This window comes from Myotis myotis, unplaced genomic scaffold, assembly GCF_014108235.1.
Source record: "Myotis myotis isolate mMyoMyo1 unplaced genomic scaffold, mMyoMyo1.p scaffold_m19_p_3, whole genome shotgun sequence".
NCBI lineage: Eukaryota > Metazoa > Chordata > Mammalia > Chiroptera > Vespertilionidae > Myotis > Myotis myotis.
Genome location: NW_023416335.1, coordinates 68,912,158 through 68,920,393, shown reverse-complemented (window position 1 = coordinate 68,920,393; position 8,236 = coordinate 68,912,158). Strand labels below are relative to the sequence as shown.

The window sequence follows — 8,236 nt, the reverse complement described above, 5'->3', positions numbered from 1 at the left end:
TTCATTCTGTGCTAATTTCTGCTTATTAATAAAGAATTATTTTTTCATAAAATGGGACAAGTATCAAATTATTATTTTATATTTATATAGTATTAAACATATATTATACTAGAGGCCTGGTGCATAAAAATTTGTGTACTTGGGATGGGTCCCTCAGCCTGGACTGCACCCAATTGCAGTCCAGGACCCCTTGGGGGATGTCCACCTGATGACTTAGGCCCACTCCCCAGGGGATCAGGCCTAAGTTTGCAGTCAGACATCCTTCTGGCAGCCAGGGAGCCCTTGGGGGATGTCCGACTAAAGGCTTAGGCCCCAAGGGATTGGGTCTAAACTCTTAGTTGGATACTCTTAGTGTTGCCACAGAGGTGGGAGAGGCTCCTGCCACCACCTCTGTGCTTTCCAGCCATGAACCAGCTTCTGGCTGAGTGGCACTCCCCATATGGAAGTGCACTGACCACCAAGGGGCAGCTCCTGCATTGAGCATCTGCCCCCTGGTGGCCAGTGCGCATCTAGCAACTGGTCATTCTGCTGTTCAGTCAATTTGCATATTATGATTATGATTATTACTAGAGGCTCGTTGCAGGAAGATTCCTGCAAGAATAGGGCTTCCATGCCGAAACCGGTTTGGCTCAGTGGATAGAGCGTCGGCCTGCGGACTGAAAGGTCCCAGGTTCGATTCCGGTCAAGGGCATGTACCTTGGTTGCGGGCACATCCCCAGTGGGAGATGTGCAGGAGGCAGCTAATCGATGTTTCTCTCTCATCAATGTTTCTAACTCTCTATCTCTCTCCCTTCCTCTCTGTAAAAAATCAATAAAATATATATATATATATATATATATATATATATATATATATATATATATATATATAAATAATAGGGCTTCCTGTGGCTGCAGCAAAGCAGAGAAGGGAACAAAACCCACTGAGGCAACCTTCTCTCCCGCTCCCAGACACTCCGGCTGGGTTTCCACTCCCGCTCCCAGCCACTGCGGCTGGGTTTCCCCTCCAGCCTCCCTCCTCTGCAGCCTTGGCTTTGTTCCTGTCTCTGCTGCTTCTACTTTGCTCCCTCTGTAGCGCTTCACTTCCACATTGTCTCAGTCTTCTCTCCCAGCCAGTATATGCAAATTAACTGCCATCTTTGTTGGAGGTAAATTTGCATGTCTCACTGATTAGCCAATGGGAGGCGTAGAGAAGGTACGGTCAATTACCATATTTGTCTGTTATTAGATAGGATATAGGATGCCCCTATTTCCCTTCTTTTACTGCCTCTACCCAACTCTTGCCCCCCACTTCTCTCTGGCCAACACCATACTGTTGTCTGTGTCCATGGGTTGTGCATATATTTTCTTTGGCTAATCCCTTCTTTAAATTCACTTCTTTAAATTTTTATTTTCACATAAGTGCTTATAACTGCACTATTATATATTTTCTATTATATCATTTAGAATTAAGATAATTTTTAATTAAACCCTTATAAATTTTAGCACAGTTTAATAAATTATGCTAGAAGCAATTAGGAGATGTTTCATGTAATGCAGATACACTTCAATTAATATTTTATTAATTTTTAACTAATATTTTAATTTGAAATAATCTCATACATGTAAAAAAAACTATAAAATACTACAGCAGCCCTAACTGGTTTCGATCAGTGGATAGAGCGTTAGCCTGTGCACTGAAAGGTCCCAGGTTCGATTCCCATCAAGGGCATATACCTTGGTTGCGGGCACATCCCCAGTAGGGGTTGTGCAAGAGGCAGCTGATTGATGTTTCTCTCTCATCTGTTTCCCTCTCATCGATGTTTCTAACTCTCTATCCCTCTCCCTTCCTCTCTGTAAAAAAAAAAAAAAAAAAATCAATAAAATATGTAAAAAAAAATAAATAAATAAAATACTACAGCATATTTTAAGTACCCTTGAATTTTAGAGAGAGTGAAGGGAAAGGGACAGACATATTGATTGGTTGCTTCCTGAGCATGCTCTGATAGGGACTGGGGATCAAGCCAGCAACTGAGGTACATGTCCTTGACTAGAATCGAACCTGGGATCCTTTACTCCACAGGCTAATGCTCTATCCACTGAGCAAAACAGGCTGCAGCTTAATGCATTTACTTTTAATCTATATGTGTCTTTATATTTAAAGTGGGTTTTGTTTTTGATTCACCCTCATAATCTGTCTTTTAATTGGTGCATTTATGCTACTGACTTTCAGAGTGCTTACTGATAGAGTTACTGCCATATCAGGTGGCTTCTGCGGTTACTGGGGCCGGATTGTGGCCTGGGTTGGATCTGATCACAGGCGGCAGGGAGGCAGCTTCTGGGTTTGCACACGGGGGCCTGGATGGCGGCTCGTGTTGGCGGCTCGCACTGTCCCACCCTGCCTACAGTATGCAAATTAGCCGTCATCTTTGTTGGCAGTTAATTTGCATATCATGCTGATTAGCCCATGGTAGGCATAGTGAAGGTATAGTCAATTACCATGTTTGTCTATTATTAGATAGGATATTTATTTTATATTATATACTATGTATCACATATTAAAACATATCTTGGGTAGATTTCTGAATAATGGCTTACATTATATATTTTTAAATTATTTTCTGAGGTCTTGTTATAGAACAGTAAGATTCTAGAAAAATTTCAGGACAAGTGGAATGGGGAAGCTGAGACAGTTAAACAGCAGTTTGTATTCACCTAGTAAGTCCTATCTTCCCAAAACCAAGGATACTTAAGAAGAAATGGTTTTCACTTCTCCCCCTAAAGCAGAGGGTAAATAGAGACAGATAACAGAAATCCAATTAAGTGCCAATTGCCATCTACACCCATAGACTAAGAGAATAAATCTCATTTTGGTACATCAGCATAAAGCTGATGAATAATCTATTGATCTGCCCTTAAGGCCTCCCCTAAACTCCCAGCCTGCAAAACCCCTGAAAATGAAAGTCCTAGTGGTAGTTCTCCTTCCAGGTAGCACATCTGTGTCATTTCCTTCTCCCTCTCCTTTCCCCACAGGCACATATCTCCTAACCTCTAAGGGACCCCATAAGACTTGCAACCAGGAGAGCAATGGGTAGTGGAAGCTCATCCCAGGCTAACCCCCTGAACCTGTCTCCAAGGCCCCCCTTTCTTCTTTTTCTCTGACTTCCCAGGAGCCAAAGCTCTGCCCTTTATCTGCAGCCACAACTCTTGTTCTCACACCAGCTCACTACGCTTTGACCACCTTGAAAAATGTCAAGTTCTTTCCCACTTGAGCTTTTTGCTTCAGCTCTGCTGTTCCCTCTGCCTGGAGCACTGTTCCCCCAGTAATGTAAAAGTCTGACTTATAGACAGGGACAGCCTACCTGAGAATGACTCTAGCACAGGGGGAAGTGAGCAAAGCCAAGAGGTCAGGAGAGGTGACTCCTGCTGAGGTCACAGAGCACCCAGGCCATCAGCTGCATGAGAATGGAGACCTCTGCCTGCTTCGCCCACTGCTGTGCCCCGGTGCCTGGAACCCGCCCAGCATGCTGGGTGCTGGCCTTTTCCCTGCAGAACCACACTTGTTCCTGTTGGAGTTCCCCTATATAAAGTTCCAGTACTGCATCACTGCACGCTTCTCTAACTGCAGGATGCACAGTCCCAGTTCTGTGCAGAGGAAGAAAAAAAAGTACCCAATACATCTTTCTGGAACATCAAGTTTAGAGAACTAAATACTTTATTTAATAAGCAGTTTCACAGCCCTAAGAGGCACAGTAAAGGTCATCTTCACCCCCACACTCTGGGGGCCCTGAGGTGGTGACTTTTCTAGAGTGCAGGTGACCTCCCAGGAGTAAACTGGGTCTTGGTGGGGATTCCCATTTGCCAAAACCAGGAGGCATTAAAGGCGGATGCCTAGACAGGGTCCCCTTTTCAGTCTGACATTGAGTGGGTCTGCTGTGAGCTCTACAGTCCATTGTCCCGATGCGTCTTCAGCCTTCTTGATTTGTGTGCGGTGAATCCAGTGCTTCTTTCCCCTGACTTTGACAGCAGTTGGGGTGCTTAGGATGACCTGGAAAGGCCCTTCCCACTAAGGCTCAAGAGTACCTGGATCGTGTCGCTCTACCCAGACCAAATCACCAGGGGCACACACAGGTGGGCTGTTTGGGTTGGACGTTGAAGTTTTTCTGTATGCTTCGTGCTGAGGAGGGACGGAGTTTTCTCTCAGAGCCAAGAGATCCTTGCTGTCTGTCAGAGGGACGATGAGGCCTGGGCACAGAAGGAGGTAGGCTTGTGACCTGGTGGAGAAAAACCGTAACAAATTGTCTGGTGTGAGAGAAAGAAAACATTTCAGTTTTAATAACCTCCATTGAAATAGAGTTTTTCTCCTTACAAAACCTTAGTTCCCGACACAGTATAGTATCAGTACCTTCCTAGCTATGTGTTCTAGAAACAGAGAGTACAACATGCTGGGAAGGGGCCATGAGACCATATCTCAAGGCCTGGCCTGATGTCAGTACCTTCCTATCTATGTGTTTTAGGAACGACAGCACAGTGCGCCCCGTCTGGCCGAAGCGCCAGATATGCAGCCCAGCACAACCCTCAGCTGTTTGCCTCCAACCTCTGGTTCATCTCGCATACCACTGACCTGCCTTCCTGGAGCTCCTCACCTTCAAGTTGACTGTGATCCTGCTTGACCGTCCACAATTTAAAAAAAAAAATCATATTGGTTTGAGTTTTGTCCTTTTGCGATGTTCCTTCTTGGCGGATGACCCACAGCATGCGAACCTTAAAAGAAACTGGAAGGCCCTCCTAGCCACCTCCTGCCAGGCTGGGGAGCTTCTATGGGCGTCTCCCCCACTGCTGCTGGTGGTGGTGCTGCTGCTGCTCTGGCTGCTGGGTCCAATCTCAACGCTATACCTGATGTTGTCTGTGCTGGAGGTATCTCTGCTGGACTCTGAGGCAGTGGTGGTCATGGTTTCCAGAGTGGGTGGCCAAGTGGTCACCCTCAACCTCAGGCAGTTTGGGGGAATGGAAGGCTTTTTGGTCTTCTCAGCAAATGGCTAACCAACCTCTTGCTCGAGGATGTGCTACAGGTGCTACTGGTTTCAGGGGAACGGTAAGGTTTTACCTTGATGGTGTGGCTTGGTGTCTTGGTCTTCATCATTCGGAGTATCATGTATGTTCCCATCATGTCAAATTTTCTCGGTGTTATTGACTCCTGGACTATGCCCTGACTTAAGCCGAGGTTCTGCATCATTCTTATTATTTGTGGGTTCAACTCACCCCAGGGCGGCTCGCTGTATGGCCTTAGCACTTCCTCCTGGCCCTTGTTGAGCAAGGGGTCCTTCATTACGTCTTCTAGGTTTGGTCTTTGGCTAGGGTCGACAGTGAAAAATTTTCTTAAAAGTGTTTGAACCTCCCCTGACATAGAGCATGGGACGTGGAAATGTCCACTTAGTATCTGCTGCTTCACATTCACAATGCTGTCCCCCGCAAACGGTGCCACCCCTGTCAGCATCCTGTATAATAACACCCCCAAACTCCAGACGTCTGTTTTGCGGCCATCGTAGATATTCCGGTTTAAGATTTCTGGTGCTAAATAGTCTATGGAGCCACAGAAGGTGCACTGCATATGGTCTCTCACTTGCCTACTAAAGCCAAAGTCTGTTAATTTGATTGTATCATCAATATCTTTTAGGATGTTGTCTGGTGTCAGGTCCCTGTGGATCACGTCTTTCTGGTGGCAGTGCTGGACTGCAGATACTACCTGCCGGAACATGGTGCGGGCTTCTCCCTTGTCCATGGCGCCATTGTCCTCCAAGTGTTCAAGGAGATTTCCTCTGCCAACGTGTTCCATCACTAAAAAAATACTTGTCCGGGGTGACAAGCACCTCAAACAATTTGGTGATATTTGAGTGATTTACCCTCTTAAAGCAATGGACTTCTTGAAAAAAACTTAGAGATGCCCTGCCGTCTAATGGCTTTTACCACCACGTGTGCCCCAGTCAGTACATGCCGAGCCCACCGCACCTCATAAGATGGTCCCTTTTGGATGGTCTTGAGAAGGAGATACTCGCCAATATACTGTTCCCTGTGGGGCAAATGGGATGCACAGAGATTAAACATGGCACCTTCAAAATAACACAAAAGAACAAAAACAAAAAGAAAAATAGCCAAAACAAGCTAAGGAGTCCAACAGGTCACCAAAAATCAGCTTCCTGGGTTATAACGGACAAAAACCTCTGCTTGATCAGGGTCTTATATGGGAGTGGTTTTTGGTCGCATGACCCTTATACTCTGGGAAAAACAAAAAGACAACCCACAAAGAGCTTTTTGTTTATGTAGGATTTAAATATTGCTATTTACTTTATTAGTAATAAAAATCTGTAAGATGCACGTGCACAAATACAAAGGAAAAGTCTGACTGATTCTCATGCTCTAGGCATCAGTTCAGATGTCACCTGCTTAGAGAGGATGTCCCTGATCCATCCATTCCTACCTTCCTCACCCAGCTGGTCAGGGTTGTCGTCTTCATAGCACTGACCACAGTGTGGCTGATTCTTGTTTACTGTCAGTCCTTCCCATGAAGGGAGGAGCATGACTAGTGTTTCCTGTGTCTAGCACAGTGAGTGGCAACAAAACAAATATTTAATAAATATTTTGTCACTGGATTAACAGAAGAGTTTGGGGGAACAAAAGAAAATATGGCCAACTACTTATTTAATCAAAGTGATTCATAAAAAGATCTTCAAAAACTCAGCTTTTGGGGCAGATAAGATAGGACCGAGGAGGGCTGAAGTTTTGGTTTCCAGGTATGTGTGTACTCAGTGAGGCTGAGGAAAGGCCACTGTTGGAGCCTTGCTGTAAAGATTAAAGGAGATGGTGTGTTCCTCCAATGGTACTTGCTAAGGATGCAATAAATTTGGGTCCAGCTACAGGTATTTTTACATCTTGAATATTCATTTCCAGATGACTCATAGGACTTCTCAGGTGACCCTGAATAGGCCATTTGCATAAATCCCCATGTTACTTAAATGAACCATCTCTGTGGACAGAAGTAATGCTGAGGCTTAGTCATTTGCATTTATAAATACACTGAAATAGCTGGATGAATGAATTTCTGCTGAGGTACAAAATATGTTGGGGCAAATTCTACCCTTTCTGGAGGCAGAGAGGGACAGGCAGGCTTGAGGACATTCAGGGGAAGCCTCTGGCATATTATGTTTCAAACTACCTACTTTGAGTACATCAGGTGTTTTAACCACATGTATAAATTATTATTCTAGTAATTACTTTCCTTTAACATTTCCCTCCTAAAATCTCAGCTCTGTGTATAGGGAATCTTTAGAGGGAGCCTGTGAGCTTTTAGATTGTGATTTTTACCTACATCAGTGACACAGAGCTCCTAAGCATGACAGTCTCTGATGTTGAGCTGATTGGGACCCAAATGGGGACACCTCATCAATTCTAGGCATATATTCACAAGTTCCAGTCAGAGATTAGTATAAGCTCAGAAAGGAGGACAGGGAAAACTTCAAAAGAAGCTGCCAGTCTATGAGTTAGTTATATCCATTTATAAGAATGGTCTTAATAGTTACTTAAGAAATAATACCAGTAGAATAGAATATTTTCTTAGCATAATGATCTCTTTCAGCAAGGTAAATACAGACTCAAAGATAAGACTTTTAATGTGCCTGACCAGCGTGGCTCCGTGGTTGAGCGTCGACCTATGAACTAGGAGGTCACAGTTCAATTCCAGGTCAGGGCACATGTCTGGGTGTTGGGTTGGTCCCCAGTAGGGGGCATGCAAGGGATAGCCAATCAATAATTCTCACTCATCATTGATGTTTCTCTCTCGCTCTCCCTTCCTCTCTGAAATCAATAAAATAGATTTTTTTAAAAATACAGTTGATGTAACACTGTCAAGGGAAAAGCCAAGCTCAAAAAAGAAAGAAACTGGCAATCATCTTTTTCAATATACTAGTACCCTAACACTTATGTGTTTGTGATTGTGCCCAAGTGAGCATATAGCTTTTTTATGTTTTTCTTGACCTTGTAGTTTTCTTACTTTGGGATGGAGGTGGGCAATAAGTAATTTTACTACTTGTTCTCAGGAGTAAGAAGGATTTTTTGCTTTACTGTGCCTGGCTCTTCCTGAAGGAGGACTGAGTTTCTTGACCCTTTCAATGGATCCAGACAGGTCCTAGGAACTGCTCCTTCAGACCCTGATGCTCTTTTCTGTTCATCATATCTTCTGGGATTTTCTTTACCTGCTTTA

General features: G+C 44.3%; 1 pseudogene; it reads right to left on the bottom strand.

Moving 5' to 3' along the window:
* Positions 1-4,969: 4,969 nt before the first annotated feature.
* Positions 4,970-6,084, bottom strand: LOC118650435 (annotated as a pseudogene).
* Positions 6,085-8,236: the final 2,152 nt, after the last annotated feature.